This window comes from Ovis aries, chromosome 9 (assembly GCF_016772045.2).
Source record: "Ovis aries strain OAR_USU_Benz2616 breed Rambouillet chromosome 9, ARS-UI_Ramb_v3.0, whole genome shotgun sequence".
NCBI lineage: Eukaryota > Metazoa > Chordata > Mammalia > Artiodactyla > Bovidae > Ovis > Ovis aries.
Window position 1 is genome coordinate 41,651 of NC_056062.1, and position 16,701 is coordinate 58,351.

The window sequence follows — 16,701 nt, forward strand, 5'->3', positions numbered from 1 at the left end:
AATTCTTTCCTGACGAAATTGGGAAAGGATCCCTCATTTCGAGCTGCGAGGTGGAAACAGGGCTCCTCTGGATGTGTGTGTGACCCTCGTGCTTCCTCTCGAGTTGAGACTGGTATGTCGGGGAACTTCTTGAGTTGCAGCAAGGGTGTGAAGGACCGGTTCGAAGTTCCAGAGGTTTGGTGTGATTAGTCTCGAGATGCCTCAGCCGAAATGGGCCTCCTCTCTCCTGGAGGGGAGAACCTCCTGGATTTTTTCGAGTTGCGGCAGGTGCTCTCGAGTTACGACCGGCACCACACGGACCCGCACTGGTGGCCTCAGGAAAGGCCAGTCCTCATGCGAGTTGCTAGGGGGCCTCTCGGGATTCCTCTCCAGTCGATCCTGGGGCCTAAGACCTTTTGTGGAGTCAGGGCTGGAACCTGATTATTAATCTCCAGTGCTGACATGGATCTTGGGTTATTTCTTGAGTCTCCACAGGGGAGTCAGTTCTTGTCTCGAGTGGGGGCCTGCACATCCGCTTTCCAATCGAGCTTTACCAGCAATGTCACACTTCCTGTCGTGTGGATCAAGGGATCTGTGGCTTTCCCTCGAGGCTTTCCCACTAGGGTTTCCCACAGGGCTGTGCCACGTGCGACTGTGGTGTGAGTCGTTCCTCGGGGTGAATGTCGAGGCAGTGCAGGGAAATCAGGTTCCTCTGGAATGGACTGAGACCTCTGCAAGACTCTTGGAATGGTGGCACGACCCGGGAGTTCCTCTCGCCTTTCCTGTTGATAGTGCCTCCTCTTGAGATGCGACAGCAAGCCCGCGAATTCATTCCTGATGAAGCAGGGAAAGGATCCCTCATCTCCAGCTCTGAGGCGGATTCGGGGCTCCTCTGTATGTGGGCGTGACCCTCATGCTTCCTCTCGAGTGGAGCCGGCTATTTCGGGGAACTTCTTGAGTTGCAGCAAGGGTGTGTGGGACCCTTCCGAAGTTCCAGAGTTTCGGTGTGTTTAGTCTCGAGACGCCTCATCGGAAATGGTCCTCCTCTCGCCTGGAAGAGAGAACCTCCTGGATTTTCTCTAGTTGCGGCACGTACTTTCTACTTACAACGGGGACCTCAGGGAACCGCTCTAGTGGCCTCAGGAAAGGCCAGTCTCCATTCGAGTTGGGAGATGGCCTCTCGGGATTCCTCTCCCGTCGATGCCGGGGCCTAAGACCTTGTGTGGAGTTGGGGCCGGAACCTGAGGATCCCTCTCCAGTGCTGACATGGATCTTGGAGTACTTCTGGAGTCTCCACAGGGGAGTCAGTCCTCGTCTCGAATGGGGGTATGCATGTGTGCTTTCCTATCGAGCTGTAGCAGCAGTCTCATGCTTTCTGTTGTGTGGATCAAGGGATCTGTGGTTTTCCCTCGAGGCTTTCCCAGGAGGCTTTCCCACAGGGCTGTTCCACGTGCCACCGAGGTGTGAGTCCATCCTCCGCGTGATAATAGAGACAGTGCAGGGAAAACAGTTTCCTCTGGAATGGACTGAGACCTCTGGGGGACTCTTGGAATGGTGGCATGACCCTGGAGTTCCTCTCGCCTTTCCTGTTGAGAAGGCCTCCTCTTGAGATGCGACAGGAAGGCGGGGAATTCTTTCCTGACGAACCAGGGAAAGGATCCCTCATCTCAAGCTGCGAGGCGGAAATGGAGCTCCTCTGGATGTGGGCGGGACCCTCATGCTTCCTCTCCAGTAGAGACGGTATGTCGGGGAACTTCTTGATTTTCAGCAGGGGTGTGAAGGATCCTTTCGAAGTTCCAGAGGTTCGGTGTGATTAGCCTCGAGACGTCTTAGCGGAAAAGGGCCTCAACTCGCCTTAAGGGGAGAACCTCCTGGATTTTCTCGAGTTGCAGCAGGTGCTGTCTAGTTATGACGGGGACATCAGGAACCCGCTTTGGTGGCCTCAGGAAAGCCAGTCCCCATGCGAGTTGCGAGGAGGCCCCTCGGGATTCCTCTCCAGTCGATTCTGGGACCTAAGTCCTTGTGTGGAGTCGGCCCAGAACCTGAGGATTCCTATCCAGTGCTGACATGGAACTTGGGGTACTTCTGGAGTGTCCACATGGGAGTCAGTCCTCGTCTCGAGTGGGGGCATGCACGTGCGCTTTCTTCCCGAGCTGTAGCAGCAGTGTCACACTTCCCGTCGCGTGGATCAAGGGATCTGTGGCTTTCCCTCGAGACTTTCCCACGAGGCTTTCCCCCAGGGCTTTCCCACGTGCTACCGTGGTGTGAGTCGATCCTTGGCTTGAATGTCGAGGCAGTGCAGGAAAAACAGGTTCCTCTGGAATGGACTGAGACATCTGGGGGACTCTTGTGATGGTGGCATGACTCTGGAGTTCCTCTAGTCTTTCCTGTTGAGAGGGCCTCCTCTTGAGATGCAACGGGAAGCGGGGAAAGCATCCCTCATCTCGAGCTACAATGCGGAAAAGGGGCTCCTCTGAATTTGGGCGGGACTCTCATTCTTCCTCTCTAGTGGAGATGGGTATGTCGTGGAACTTCTTGAGTTGCAGCCAGGGTGTGAGAGACCCTTTCGAAGTTCAAGAGGGAAGGTGTGATTCACCTCCAGATGCCTCAGCGGAAATGGGCCTCATCTCTCATGGAGGAGAGAACCTCCTGGATTTTCTCGAGTTGCAGCAGGTGCCTCTGTAGTTACGACAGGTACCTCAGGGACCCGCTCTGGTGGCCTCAGGAAAGGCCAGTCTCCATGCAAGTTGAGAGGAACCTCTAGGGATTCATCCCCAGTCAGTGCCGCGTCCTGCTTCCTTGTCTGAAGTTGAGACCGTAGCCTGAGTTATCTTGTACAGTGCTTACATGAAACTTCGTGTTCCTCTCACGTTTCAACAGAAGAGTCAGGCCTCGTCTCAAGAGGCACGTGGATAGAGGCACGTCCGCTTTCCTCCTGAGCTGTCGCAGCAGTGTCAGGCTTCCCAGCGAGTTAACACAGGGATCTGTGTCTTTCCCTCGAGGTGCCACAAGGCTGTCACACTTTCCACTGTGGTGTGAATCGATACTTGTGGTGACATTCGAGGCAGTGCAGGGAAATCAAGTTCATGTGAAGTGCACTTAGACTTTTGGGTGTCTTTTGGAATGATGGCACGACCCTTGGTGTTCCTCTCATCTTTCCTGATGAGTGCGCCTCCCCCTGAGATACGACTGGAACGCCGGGAATCCCTTTTGGACGAAGCATGGAAAGGAATCCTCATCTCGAGCTGAGGAGGGGACAATGGGACTCTTCTTTAGTTGCAGCGGGACCGTCGGAGTTCCTCTTGAGTGGAGACGGTTATGTCGTGGAACTTCTTGAGTTGCAGGGAGGGTGTGAACGACCCTTTCAAGGTCCCTGAGGGAAGGTGTGATTTCCCTTGAGACGCCACAGCTGAAAAGGTCTTTATCTCCCCTGGATGGGGGAAAATCCTGGTTTTCTCTAGTTGTGTCAGGTCCGACTCGAGTTATGGCGGGGACTTCAGTGACCCGCTCGCTTGGCCACAGGCAAGGCCAGACTCGGGAGTTGCCAGCGGCCTCTCAGTATTCTTTTCCAGCTGGTTCCAGTCCTAAGTACTCGTCTGGAGCTGAGGCCAGGATCGTGAGGTTTCCTCTCCAGTGCTGTCATGGGTTTTGGGGTTCCTCTGGACTCTTAACAGGGGAGTCAGGCCTAGTCTCGAGTGGAGACATGCATGTCCACTTACCTCCCAAGCTGTAGTAGCACTCTCAGTCTTCCTGGCAAGTTGACACAGGGATCTCTGGCTTTCCCTCGAGGTGCCACAGGGTTGTCATAAGTGCCACCGTGGTGTGAGTCGATAATTGGGGTGACTGTTGAGGCAGTTCAGGGAAATCAGGTTCATCTGGTGTGAACTGAGCCTTTTGGGGGTTTTGGTGATGGCGGCACGTCCCCTTGAGTTCCTCTCGACTTTCCTGTTGAGTGTGCCTCCTCCTGAGGTGTGAGGGGAAGGCCCGAATCTTTTCCCAACGAAGCAGTGAAAGGAACCCTCATTTCGAGCTGAGGAGGGGACAACGGGGCTCCTCTTGAGTTGTGGTGGGACCCCCGATGTTCCTCTCTGGTGGAGACGGTTATGTCGGGGATCTTCTTGAGTTTCAGCAAGGGTGTGAAGGAACGTTTCGAGGTCCAAGAGTGAAGGTGTAATTTCCCTCGAGAAGATGCAGTGGAAAAGGAACTCATTCGCCATCAGGGGTGAATCTCCTGGCTTTTCTCAAGTTGTGGCAGGTCCCTCTCAAGTTAGTACGGGGATCTCAGGGACCCGCTCCTGTGGCCTCAGGAAAGGCCAGTGTCCAAGCGAGTTTTGAAGGACCTCACGGGATTCCTCTCCAGTCGGTGCTGGGTCCTAAATCCTAGTCTGGAGCTGAGGCCAGAAATTGAGGTTTCCTCTCTAGTGCTGACATTGATCTTGCGATTCCTCTGGAGTCTCCACAGGGGAGTCAGGCCTCGTCTCGAGTGGAGACATGTACGTCCGCTTTCCTCCCGAGCTGTAGGAGCAGTGTTAGTCTTTCTGGCAAGTTGACTCAGGGATCTTTGGCTTTCCCTCGAGGTGCCACAGAGCTGTCACACGTGCCTCCTTTGTGTGAGTCTATACTCGGTGTGACAGTCGAGGCAGTGCAGGGAAATCAGGTTCATCTGGAGTGGACTGACACATTTGGGGGTCTTTGAAGTGGTGACTCCACCCCTGGAGTTCCTCTCGACTTTCCTGGTGAGAGTGCCTCCTCCTGAGATGCTACACTAAAAGCTGGAATCCTTTGCCAACGACCCAGGGAACGGAACCCTCATTGCGAGTTGAGAAGGGGACAGGGGGTCTCCTCTTGAGTGGTGACTGGACCCTCGGTGTTCCTCTCGAGTGGAGAGATGTATGTCGGTGAACTTCTGGAGTTGCAGCAAGGGTGTGAACGAACCCTTTGAGGTCCAAGGTGGAAGGTGTGATTTCCATTGAGACCCCGCAGTGGAAAAGGGCCTCATCTAGCCTGGAGGGGAGAATCTCCTGGTTTTTCTCAAGTTGCGGCAGGTCCCTCTAGGCTTATGATGGGGACTTCAGGGACGCGCTCTTGTGGTGTCAGGAAAGGCCAGTTGCCATGCTTTTTGCGAGGGGCCTGTCGGGATTTCTCTTCAGTCATTGCTGTGTCCTTAGTCCTTGTCTGGAGATAAGGCTAAAACCTGAGGTTTCCTCTCCAGTGCTAACATGAATCTTGAGTTCCTTTGGAGTGTCCACATGGGAGTCAGGCCTCGTCTCGAGTGGAGAATGCATTCCTCTTTCTTTCCGAATTGTAGCAGCAGTGTCAGGCTTTCTGGCGAGTTGACACAGGAATCTGGCTTTCCCTCAAGGTGCCCAAGGGCTGTCACACGTGCCTCCGTGGTGTGACTAAATACACGGGGTGACATTTGAGTCAGTGCCGGCAAATCAGGTTCATCTGCAGTGGAATGACGCAGTTGGGGTCTTTTGGAATGGTGACACGACCCCTGAAGTTCTTTCTACTTTCCTTCTGAGAGTGTCTCCTCCTGAGATGCGACATGAACGCCAGGAATCCTTGCCGACGAAGCAGGTAAAGGAACCCTAATCTCGAGCTGAGGGGCGGGGACAACAGTGCTTCTTTTGAGTGGTAGCAGGACCTTCAGTGTTCCTCTCGAATGGAGACGGGTATGTCGGGGAACTTCTTGAGTTGCAGCAAGGGTGTGAAGGACCCTTCCTAGGTCCAAGAAAGAAGGTGTGATTTCACTCGAGACGCCACAGCGAAAAGGGCCTCATATAGCCTGGAGGGGAGAATCTCCTGGTTTTTCTCGAGTTGCAGCAGGTCCCTCTTGAGTTATGACGGGGATATCAGGACCCACTCGTGTGGCCTCAGGAAAGGCCAGTCTCCATGCGAGTTGCGAGGGGCTGCTCTGGATTCCTCTCCATTCGGTGCCGGGTTCGAAGTCCTCGTCTGGAGCTGAGGCCGGAAACTGAGGGTTTCCTCTCCAGTGCTGACATGGATCTTGGGGTACCTCTGGAGTCTTCACAGGGGAGTCAGGCCTCGTCTTGACTGGAGACATGCACGTCCACTTTCCTCCCGAGCTGTAGCAGCAGTGTCAGGCTTCCCGGTGAGTTGACACAGGGATCTGTGGCTTTCCCTCGAGGAGCGACAGTGCTGTCACTCGTGACACCGTGATGTGAGTTGATACTCGCGGTGACAGTCGAGGCAGTGCAATGTAATCAGGTTCGTCTGGAGTGGACTGAGACATTTGGGGGTCTTTTGGAATGGTGGCACGATCCCTGGATTTCCTCTCGACTTTCCTGTTGAGATGGCCTCCGCCTGAGAATCGAAGGGAATGTGGGCAACCCTTTCCCGATGAATCAGGGAAGTGAACCTTCATCTCGAGCTGAGGAGGGGACAACGGGGCTCCTCTTGAGTGGTGGCGGGACCCTCCGTGTTCCTCTCGAGTGGAGATGGGTATGTCGGGGAACTTCTTGAGTGCAGCAAGGGTGTGAACGAACCTTTCAAGGTCCAAGAGGAAAAGGGTGATTACCCTCGAGACGCCAAAGCAGAAAAGGGCCTCATCTCGTTTGGAGGGGAGAATCTCCTGGATTTTCTCGACTTGCTGCCGGTTCCTCTCGAGTTACGACGGGGACCTCAGGGACCCGCTCGTGTGGCCTCAGGGAAGGCCAGTCTCCATGCGAGTTGCGAGGAGCCTCTCGGGATTCCTCTCCAGTCAGTACCTGGTCCTAAGTCCTCATCTGGAGCTGAGGCCAGAACCTGAATTTTCCTCTCCCGTGCTGACACGGATCTTGGGGTTCCTCTGGAGTCTCCACAGGGGAGTCAGCCTCATCTCGAGTGGAGACATGCACATCCGCTTTCCTCCCAAGCTGTAGCAGCAGTGTCAGGCTTCCCGGCGAGTTGACACAGGGATATGTGGCTTTCCCTCGAGGTGACACAGGGCTGTCACACGTGCCACCGAGTGTGAGTCGATACTCGGGTTGAGAGTCGACACAGTGCAGGGAAATCAGGTTCATCTGGAGTGGACTGAGACATTTGGGTGTCTTTTCTTTTTTTACTTTTTTCTTTAGTTTATTTTTCTTTACAATACTGTATTGGTTTTGCCATAGATTCACTTGAACCCGCCTCGCGTATATTCGAGCTCCCAATCCTGAATCCCCCCTCCCACGTCCCACCCCATGTCATCTCTCTGGATTATCCCCGTGCCCCAGCCCCAAGCATCCTGTATCTTGTATTGAACATAGACTGGCTCTTCGTTTTTTACATGGTAGTATACATGTTTCAATGCCATTCTCCCAAATCATCCCACCGTCTCTCTCGCCCTCACAGTCCAAAAGTCCGTTCTATACATCTGTGTGTCTTTTGCTGTCTCACATACAGGGTCATCATTACCATTTTTCTAATTTCCATATATATGTGTCAATATACTGTATTGGTGTTTTTCTTTCTGGCTTACTTCACTCTGTATAATCGGCTCCAATTTCGTCCATCTCATTAAAACTGATTCAAATTTATTTCTTTTAATGGCTGAGTAATAATCCATTGTGTATATGTACCACAGCTTTCTTATCCATTCATCTGCTGATGGACATCTAGGTTGTTTCCATGTCCTGGCTATTATAAACTGCGCTGCAATGAACATTGGGGTACATGTGTCTCTTTCAATTCTGGTTTCCTCGGTATGTATGCCCAGCAGCCGGATTGCCGGGTGATAAGGCAGTTCTATTTGCAAGTTTTTAAGAAATCTCCACACTGTTTTCCATAGTGACAGTACTAGTTTGTATTCCCACCAACAGTGTAAGAGGGTTTCCTTTTCTCCACATCCTCTCCAGCATTTATTGCTTGTAGACTTTTGGATCGCAGCCATTCTGACTGATGTGAAATGGTACCTCATTGTGGTCTTGATTTGCATTTCTCTGATAATGAGTGATGTTGAGCAACTTTTCATGTGTTTGTTAGCCATCCATATGTCTCCTTTGGAGAAATGCCTATTTAGTTCTTTGGCCCATTTTTTGATTGGGTCGTTTATTTTTCTAGAGTTGAGCTGCATAAGTTGCTTGTATATTTTTGAGATTAGTTGTTTGTCAGTGCTTCATTTGCTATTGTTTTCTTCCATGCAGAAGGCGGTCTTTTCACCTTACTTATAGTTTCCTTTGTTGTGCAGAAGCTTTTAACTTTACTTAGATCCCATTTGTTTATTTGTGCTTCTGTTTCCAGAATTCCTGGAGGTGGATCATAGAGGATCCTGCTGTGATTTATGTCGGAGAGTGTTTTCCCCATGTTCTCCTCTAGGAGTTTTATAGTTTCTGGTCTTACATTTAGATCTTTAATCCAATTTTTTTATTTTCGAGTGTGGTGTTAGAAAGTGATCTAGTTTCATTCTTTTACAAGTGGTTGACCAGTTTTCCCAGCACCACTTGTTAAAGAGATTGTCTTTACACCATTGTATATTCTTGCCTCCTTTGTCAAAGATAAGGTGTCCATAGGTGCGTGGATTTATCTCTGGGCTTTCTATTTTGTTCCATTGATCTATATTTCTGTCTTTGTGCCAGTACCATAGTGTCTTAATGACTGTGGCTTTGTAGTAGAGCCTGAAGTCAGGCAGGTTGATTCCTCCAGTTCCATTCTTCTTTTCAAGATTGCTTTTGCTATTCGAGGTTTTTTGTATTTCCATGCAAACCTTGAAATCATTTGTTCTAGTTCTGTGAAAAATACCACTCGTAGCTTGATAGGGATTGCATTGAGTCTGTAGATTGCTTTGAGTAGTATACTCATTTTCACTATATTGATTCTTCCGATCCATGAACATGGTGTATTTCTCCATCTGTTAGTGTCCTCGTTGATTTCTTTCATCAGTGTTTTATAGTTTTCTATATATAGGTCTTTAGTTTCTTTAGGTAGGTATATTCCTAAGTATTTTATTCTTTTCGTTGCAATGGTGAATGAAATTGTTTCCTTAATTTCTTTTTCTACTTTCTCATTATTAGTGTATAGGAATGCAAGGGATTTCTGTGTGTTGATTTTATATCCTGCAACATTACTATATTCATTGATTAGCTCTAGTAATTTTCTGGTGGAGTCTTTAGGGTTTTCTATGTAAAGGATCATGTCATCTGCAAAGAGTGAGAGTTTTACTTCTTCGTTTCCAATTTGGATTCCTTTTATTTCTTTTTCTGCTCTGGTTGCAGTAGCCAAAACTTTCAGAACTATGTTGAATAGTAGTGGTGAAAGTGGGCACCCTTGTCTTGTTCCTGACTTTAGGGGAAATACTTTCAATTTGTCACCATTGAGGATAATGTTTGCTGTGGGTTTGTTATATATAGCTTTTATTGTGTTAAGGTATGTTCCTTCTATTCCTGCTTTCTGAAGAGTTTTTATCACATATGGGTGTTGAATTTTGTCAAAGGCCTTCTATGCATCTATTGAGATAATCATATGGCTTTTATTTTTCAACTTGTTAATGTAGTAAATTACATTGATTGATTGGCAGATATTGAAGAATCCTTGCATCCCTAGGATAAAGCCCATATGGTCATGGTGTATGATTTTTTAAATGTGTTGTTGGATTCTGATTGCTAGAATTTTGTTGAGGATTTTTGCATCTATGTTCATCAGTGATTTTTGGCCTGTAGTTTTCTCTTTTTTGTAGCATCTTTGTCAGGTTTTGATATTAGGGTGATGGTGGCCTCATAGAATGAGTTTGGAAGTTTATCTTCCTCAGCAATTTTCTGGAAGTTTGAGTAGGACAGGTGTTAGCTCTTCTCGAAATTTTTGGTAGAATTCAGCTGTGAAGCCATCTGGACCTGGGCTTTTGTTTGCTGGAAGATTTCTGATTACAGTTTCAATTTCCATGCTTGTGATGGGTATGTTAAGATTTTCTATTTCTTCCTGGTTCAGTTTTGGAAAGTTGCACTTTTCTAAGAATTTGTCCATTTCTTCTACATTGTCCATTTTATTCGCATATAATTGCTGATAGTAGTCTCTTATGATCCTTTGTATTTCTGTATTATCTGTTGTGATCTCTCCATTTTCATTTCTAATTTTATTGATTTGATTTTTCTCTCTTTGTTTCTTGATAAGTCTGGCTAATAGTTTGTCAAATTTATTTATTCTTTCAAAGAACCAGCTTTTGGCTTTGTTGATTTTTGCTATGGTCTCTTTTGTTTCTTTTGCATTATTTCTGCCCTAATTTTTAAGATGTCTTTCCTTCTACTAACTCTTGGATTCTCCATTTCTTCCTTTACTAGTTGCTTTAGGTGTAGAGATAGGTTATTTATTTGACTTTTTTCTTGTTTCTTGATGTATGCCTGTATTGCTATGAACTTTCCTCTTAGCACTGCTTTTATAGTGTCCCATAGGTTTTGGGTTGTTGTGTTTTCATTTTCATTCATTTCTATGCATATTTTGATTTCTTTTTTGATTTCTTCTGTGATTTGTTGGTTATTCAGAAACATGTTGTTGAGCCTCCATATGTTGGAATTTTAATAGTTTTTCTCCTGTAATTGAGATCTAATCTTAACGCACTATGGTCAATAAAGATGTTTGGAATGATTTCCATTTTTTTGAATTTATCAAGGTTAGATTTATGGCTCAGGATGCGATCTATCCTGGAGAAGGTTCCTTGAGCACTTGAGAAAAAGGTGAAATTCATTGTTTTGGGGTAAAATGTCCTATAGATATCAATTAGGTCTAACTGCTCTGTTGTATCATTTAAAGTTTGTGTTTCTTTGTTAATTTTCTGTTTAATTGATCTGTCTATAGGTGTGAGTGGGGTATTTAAGTCTCCCAGTATTATTGTGTTATTGTTAATTTCCCCTTTCATACTTGTTAGCAGTTGTCTTACATATTATGTTGCTCCTATGTTGGGTGCATATATATTTATAATTGTTATATCTTCTTCTTGGATTGATCCTTTGATCATTATATAGTGGCCTTCTTTGTCTCTTTTCACAGCCTTTGTTTTAAAGTCTATTTTATCGGATATGAGTATTGCTACTCCTGCTTTCTTTTCTATTTGCGTGGAATATCTTTTTCCAGCCCTTCACTTTCAGTCTGTATGTGTCCCTTGTTTTGAAGTGGGTCTCTTGTAGGCAGCATATATAGGGATATTTTTTGGTTGGTGCATTCAACCCATTTACGTTTAAGGTAATTATTGATAAGTATAATCCCATTGCCATTTACTTTATTGTTTGGGGTTCGGGTTTATATGCCCTTTTTGTGTTTCCTGTCTAAAGAATATCCTTTAGCATTTGTTGGAGAGTTGGTTTGGTGGTGCTGAATTCTCTCAGCTTTTGCTTGTCTGTAAAACTTTTGATTTCTCCTTCGTATTTGAATGAGATCCTTGCTGGGTACAGTAATCTTGGCTGTAGGTTATTTTCTTTCATCACTTAAAGTATGTCTTGCCATTCCCTCCTGGCCTGAAGAGTTTCTATTGAAAGAACTGCAGTTATTCTTATGGGAATTCCCTTGTGTGTTGTTTGTTGTTTTTCCCTTGCTGCTTTTAATATTTGCTCTTTGTGTTTGGTCTTTGTTAATTTGATTAATATATGTCTTCGGGTGTTTTGCCTTGGTTTTATCCTGTTTGGAATTCTCTGGGTTTCTTGGACTTGGGTTATTATTTCCTTCCCCATTTTAGGGAAGTTTTCAACTATTATATCCTCAAGGATTTTCTCATGGTCTTTCTTTTGTCTCTTCTTCTGGGACTCCTATAATTCTAATGTTGGAGGGTTTCATGTTGTCCTGGAGGTCTCTGAGATTGTCCTCATTTCTTTTAGTTTGTTTTTCTTTTTTCCTCTCTGATTCATTTATTTCTACCATTCTATCTTCTATTTCACTAATCCTATCTTCTGCCTCCGTTATTCTACTATTTGTTGCCTCCAAAGTGTTTCTGATCTCATTTATTGTGTTATTCATTATATATTGACTCTTTTTTATTTCTTCTAGGTCCTTGTTAAACCTTTCTTGCATCTTCTCAGTCCTTGTCTCCAGGCTATTTATCTGTGATTCCACTTTGATTTCAAGATTTTGGATCATTTTCACTATCAATATTCGGAATTCTTTCTCAGGTAGATTCCCTATCTCTTCCTCTTTTGTTTGGTTTGGTGGGCATTTCTCCTGTTCCTTTACCTGTTGGGTATTCCTCTGTCTCTTCATCTTGGTTATATTGCTGCATTTGGGGTGGCCTTTCTATACTCTGGGAATTTGTGGAGTTCTCTTTATTATGGAGTTTCTTCACTGTGGGTGGGATTGTATCAGTGGCTTGTCAAGGTTTCTTGGTTATGGAAGCTTGTGTTGGAGTTCTGCTGGGTGGAGCTGGGTTTCTTCTCTCTGGAGTGCTATGAAGTGTCCATTAATGGGTTATGAGACATCAGTGGTTTTGGAGTAGTTTTGACCTGCCTGTATATTGAAGCTCAAGGGGTGTGTTCCTGTGTTGCTGGAGAATTTGTGTGGTATGTCTTACTCTGGAACTTGTTGGCCCTTGGGTGGCTCTTGGTTTCAGTGTAGGTATGGAGGCGTTTGATGAGCTCCTATTGGATAATGTTCCCTGGATTCAGGATTTCTCTGATGTTCTCAAGATTTGGACTAAAGCCTTATGTTTCCGGTTTTCAGTTTTATTTTTACAATAGACTCAAGACATCTCCATCTATACAGTACCGATGATAAAACATCTAGGTTAAAGGTGAAAGGTTTCTCCAAATTGAGGGTCACCCATAGAGGTTCACTGAGTTACATGGAGAAGAGAAGAGGGAGGGGATAGTTAGAGGTGACTGGAATGAGATGAGGTGGAATCAAAAGAGGAGAGAGCAAGCTAACCAGTAATCATTTCCTTATGTGCGCTACACAGTTTGGACCAACCAGAGGTGTTCACGGAGTTATTGGGGGTATTTTGGAATGGTGGAATGACACCTAGAGTTCTCCTCGACTTTCCTTTTGAGAGCGCCTCCCCCTGAGATGCGACGGGAATACCGGGAATCCTTTTCCGATGAAGCAGGGAAAGGAACCCTCATCTCGAGCTGAGGAGGGGAAAACAGGGCTCCTCTTGAGTTGCGGCAGGACCCTCGCTGTTCGTTTCGAGTGGAGACGTGTATGTCGGGGAACGTCTTGAGTTGCAGTAAGGGTGTGAAGGACCCTTTCGTGGTCCAAGAGGGAAGGTGTGAATTATTCGAGACTCCGCAGCAGAAAGGGGCCTCATCTGGCCTGTAGGGGAGAATCTCCTGGTTTTTCTTGAGTTGCTGCAGGTCCCTCTCGAGTTATGACGGGGACCTCAGGGACCCGCTTGTGAGGCCTCAGGAAAGGCCAGTCTCCATGAGAGTTGCGAGGGGCCTCTAGGGATTCCTCTCCAGTAGGTGCCGGATCCTAAGTCCTCGTCTGGAGCTGAGGCCAGAGTCGGAGGTTTCCTCTCCAGTGCTGACAAGGAACTTGGGGTCCCTCTGGAGTCTCCACAGGGCAGTCAGGCCTCGTCTCTAGTGCAGACATGCAAGTCCACTTTCCTCTAGAGGTGTAGCAGAATTGTCAGGCTTCCCGTCTACATCACATAGGGATCTGTGGCTTTCCATCATGGTGCCACAGGGCTCTCATATGTGCCATGGTGTGAGTGGATACTCGGGGTGACGGTGGAGGCAGTGCAAGGAAATGAGGTTCATTTGGAGTGGACTGAAACATTTGAGGGTCTTTGGGAATGGTGGCATGAACCCTGGATTTCCTCTTGATTTTCCTATGGAGAGTGCCACTTCCTGAGATGCCACAGGACCTCCGGGAATCCATTCCTGACGAAGCAGGGAAAGGAACCCTCATCTGGAGTGGAGGAGGGAATAACGGGGCTCCTCTTGAGTTGTAGCGGGACCCTTGGTGTTCCTCTTGAGTGGAAACGGTTATGTCGGGGAACTTCTTGAGTTGCAGCAAGGGTGTGAAGGACCCTTTCGAAGTTCAAGAGGGAAGGTGTGATTTCCCTCGAGACGCTGAAGCAAAAAAGGGCCTCATCTGACCTGGAGGGGAGGATCTCCTGGTTTTTCTTCAGTTGTGGCAGGTCCCTCTCGAGTTATGACAGGGACCTCAGGGATCCGCTCTTGGGGCCTCAGGAAATGCAAGTATCCATGAGAGTTGCGAGAGGCCTCTCAGGATACCTCTCCAGTCAGTGCCGGGTAATAGTCCTAGTCTGGAGCTGAGGCCGGAACTTGAGGTTCCCTCTCCACTGCTGACATGGATTTGGGGTTCCTCTGGGTCTCCACAGGGGTGTCAGGCCTCTTCTCGAGTGAAGACATGCACGTCCGCCTTCCTCCCTGGCGGTAGCAGCAGTGTCAGGCTTCCCGTCGACACAGGGATCTGTGGCTTTCCCTTGAGGTGTCACAGGGCTGTCACACGTGCCACCGTGATGTGACTCAATACTCGTGGTAACACTCGAGACAGTGCAGGGAAATCAGGTTCATCTGAAGTGGACTGAGACATTGGGTGTCTTTTGGAATGGTGGCACGACCCCTGGTGTTCCTCTTGACTTTCTTGTTGAGAGCGCCTCCTCTTGAGATGCGACAGGAATGCCCGGAATCCTTTCCCGAATAAACAAGGAAAGGAACCCTCATCTCGAGCTGAAGAGGGGACAACGGGGCTCCTCTTGAGTTGTGGCAGGACCTTCGGTGTTCCTCTTGAGAGGAGACCGTATGAAGGGGAAATTCATGAGTTGCAGCAAGGGTGTGAAGGACCCTTTCGAGGTTCAGGAGGGAAAGTGTGATTTTCCTTGAGTTGATGCATTGGAAAATGGCCTCATCTCGCCTGGAGGGGAGAATCTGTTGGTTTTTCTCAAGTTGCGGCAGGTCCCACTCGCGTTGCGGCAGGACCCTCTCTAGTTACGACGGGGACCTCAGGGACCCGCTCGTGTGACCTCAGAAAAGGCCAGTCTTCATGCGAGTTGTGAGGGGCCTCTCGGGATTCCTCTCCAATCAGTGCTGGGTCCTAAGTGCTCATCTGGATCTGACGCTGGAATCTGAGGTTTCCTCTCCAGTGCTGACATGGATCTTGGGGTTCCTCTGGAGTTTCCACAGGGGAGTCAGGCCTTGTCTAGAGTGGAGACATGCACGTCCGCTTTCCTCTCGAGCTGGAAAAGCAGTGTCTGGCTTCCTGTAGGCATGACATAGGGATCTGTGGCTTTCTCTCGAGGTGCCACAGGGCTGTCACACCTGCCATTATTTTGGGTCGATCCTCAGTATGACTGCCGAGTCAGTGCAGGGGAGTCAGGTGTATCTGGAGTGGAGTGGGACATAGGGGTCTTTTGGAATGGTGGCACGACCACTGCAGTTCCTCTCGAATTTCAAGTTGAGACGGCCTCCTCTGGAGGTGCGACGGGAATGCTGGGATTGCTTTCCTGATGAAGCAGGGTAATGGACTGTCATCTCGAGATGAGGAGGGAAAACTGGGTCTCTTCTTGAATTGTGGCAGGATCCTCGGTGTTCCTCTCGAGTGGAGACTGGTATGTCGTGGTACTTCTTGAGTTGCCTCAAGGGTGTCAAGGACCCTTTTGAGGCTCAAGAGAGAAGGTGGGATTTCATCGAGACACTGCTCCCAAAAAGTGCCTCATCTCATTTGAGAAAAATCTCCTGGTTTTGCTCCAGTTGCAGCAGGAAAGTTGGTGTTTCTCTCGAGTTACGATGGAGACGTTCTGTGTCTTCACTTCCTCAGGAGACTGGGAGAGCACTTGTGGCCTCCATGAACAGTGCAAATTTCTTGTCCCAAAGTTTTATTGGTTCTCTATGTAAACCAAGGAATATGAGCCTCTTTCTCTCCTCTATTTTCTTATCTACAACATTCTTTCCTTATCTCTCTCTAAATCAATCACAGACTCCTTCCCCCTCTTTGAATTACACTGGATCCACTGGAGCTGGACCATGGCAGGGATTCCTTTCCTGATGAAGCAGGTAAATGGACCCTCATCTCGAGATATGGAGGAAAAAATGGGGCTCTTCTTGAGTTGTGTCAGGACCCTCGCTGTTCCTCTCGAGTGGAGATGGGTATGTCGGGGAACTTCTTGAGTTGCATCAAGGGTGTCAAGGACACTTTCAAAGCTCAAGAGGGAAGGTGGGATTTCTCTCAAGGCGCTGCCATGGAAAAGGGCCTCATCTCTCATTGAGGGGAGAATCTCCTGGATAATCTCGACTTGTGGCAGGAAAATTGGGGTTTCTCTGTTATGACGAGGACCTCAGGGACCCGCTCGTGTTGCCTCGGGAAAGTCAAGTCTCCATGAGATTTTCAAGGGACCTCTCGGGATTCCTCTCCAGTCTGTGCTGGAGACTAGGTCCTCATCTGGAGCTGAGGCCGGAACCTCAGGTTTCCTCTCCAGTGCTGACATGGATCTTGGGGTTCCTATGGAGTTTCAACAGGGGAGTCAGGCCTCGTCTCGTGTGGAAACATGGAAGTCCACTTTCCTTTCGAGCAGTAAAAGTAATGTCAGGCTTCCTCACACTTTTCCTGAACTTTTCCTTGGTCTCAGAGCCCTTCCAGGCCTGTTTTTGCCCCATTCTGTCTAGGGCAGCCATGTATTGAATATTGCCTTTGGGAAGTCCCAAGGCAAAAGCTCCATGTGATGCCAGCCCCATGTTGAAAGACATGTAGGTGTTGTAGGCTGACAGACCAAGGAAGTAGATGAGAGATTGACCCCACTCTGCAAATGGAGAGACTAGATAAACCCTGAGGAGCATATGCCTTGTCAAGGGCCACATCACAGAT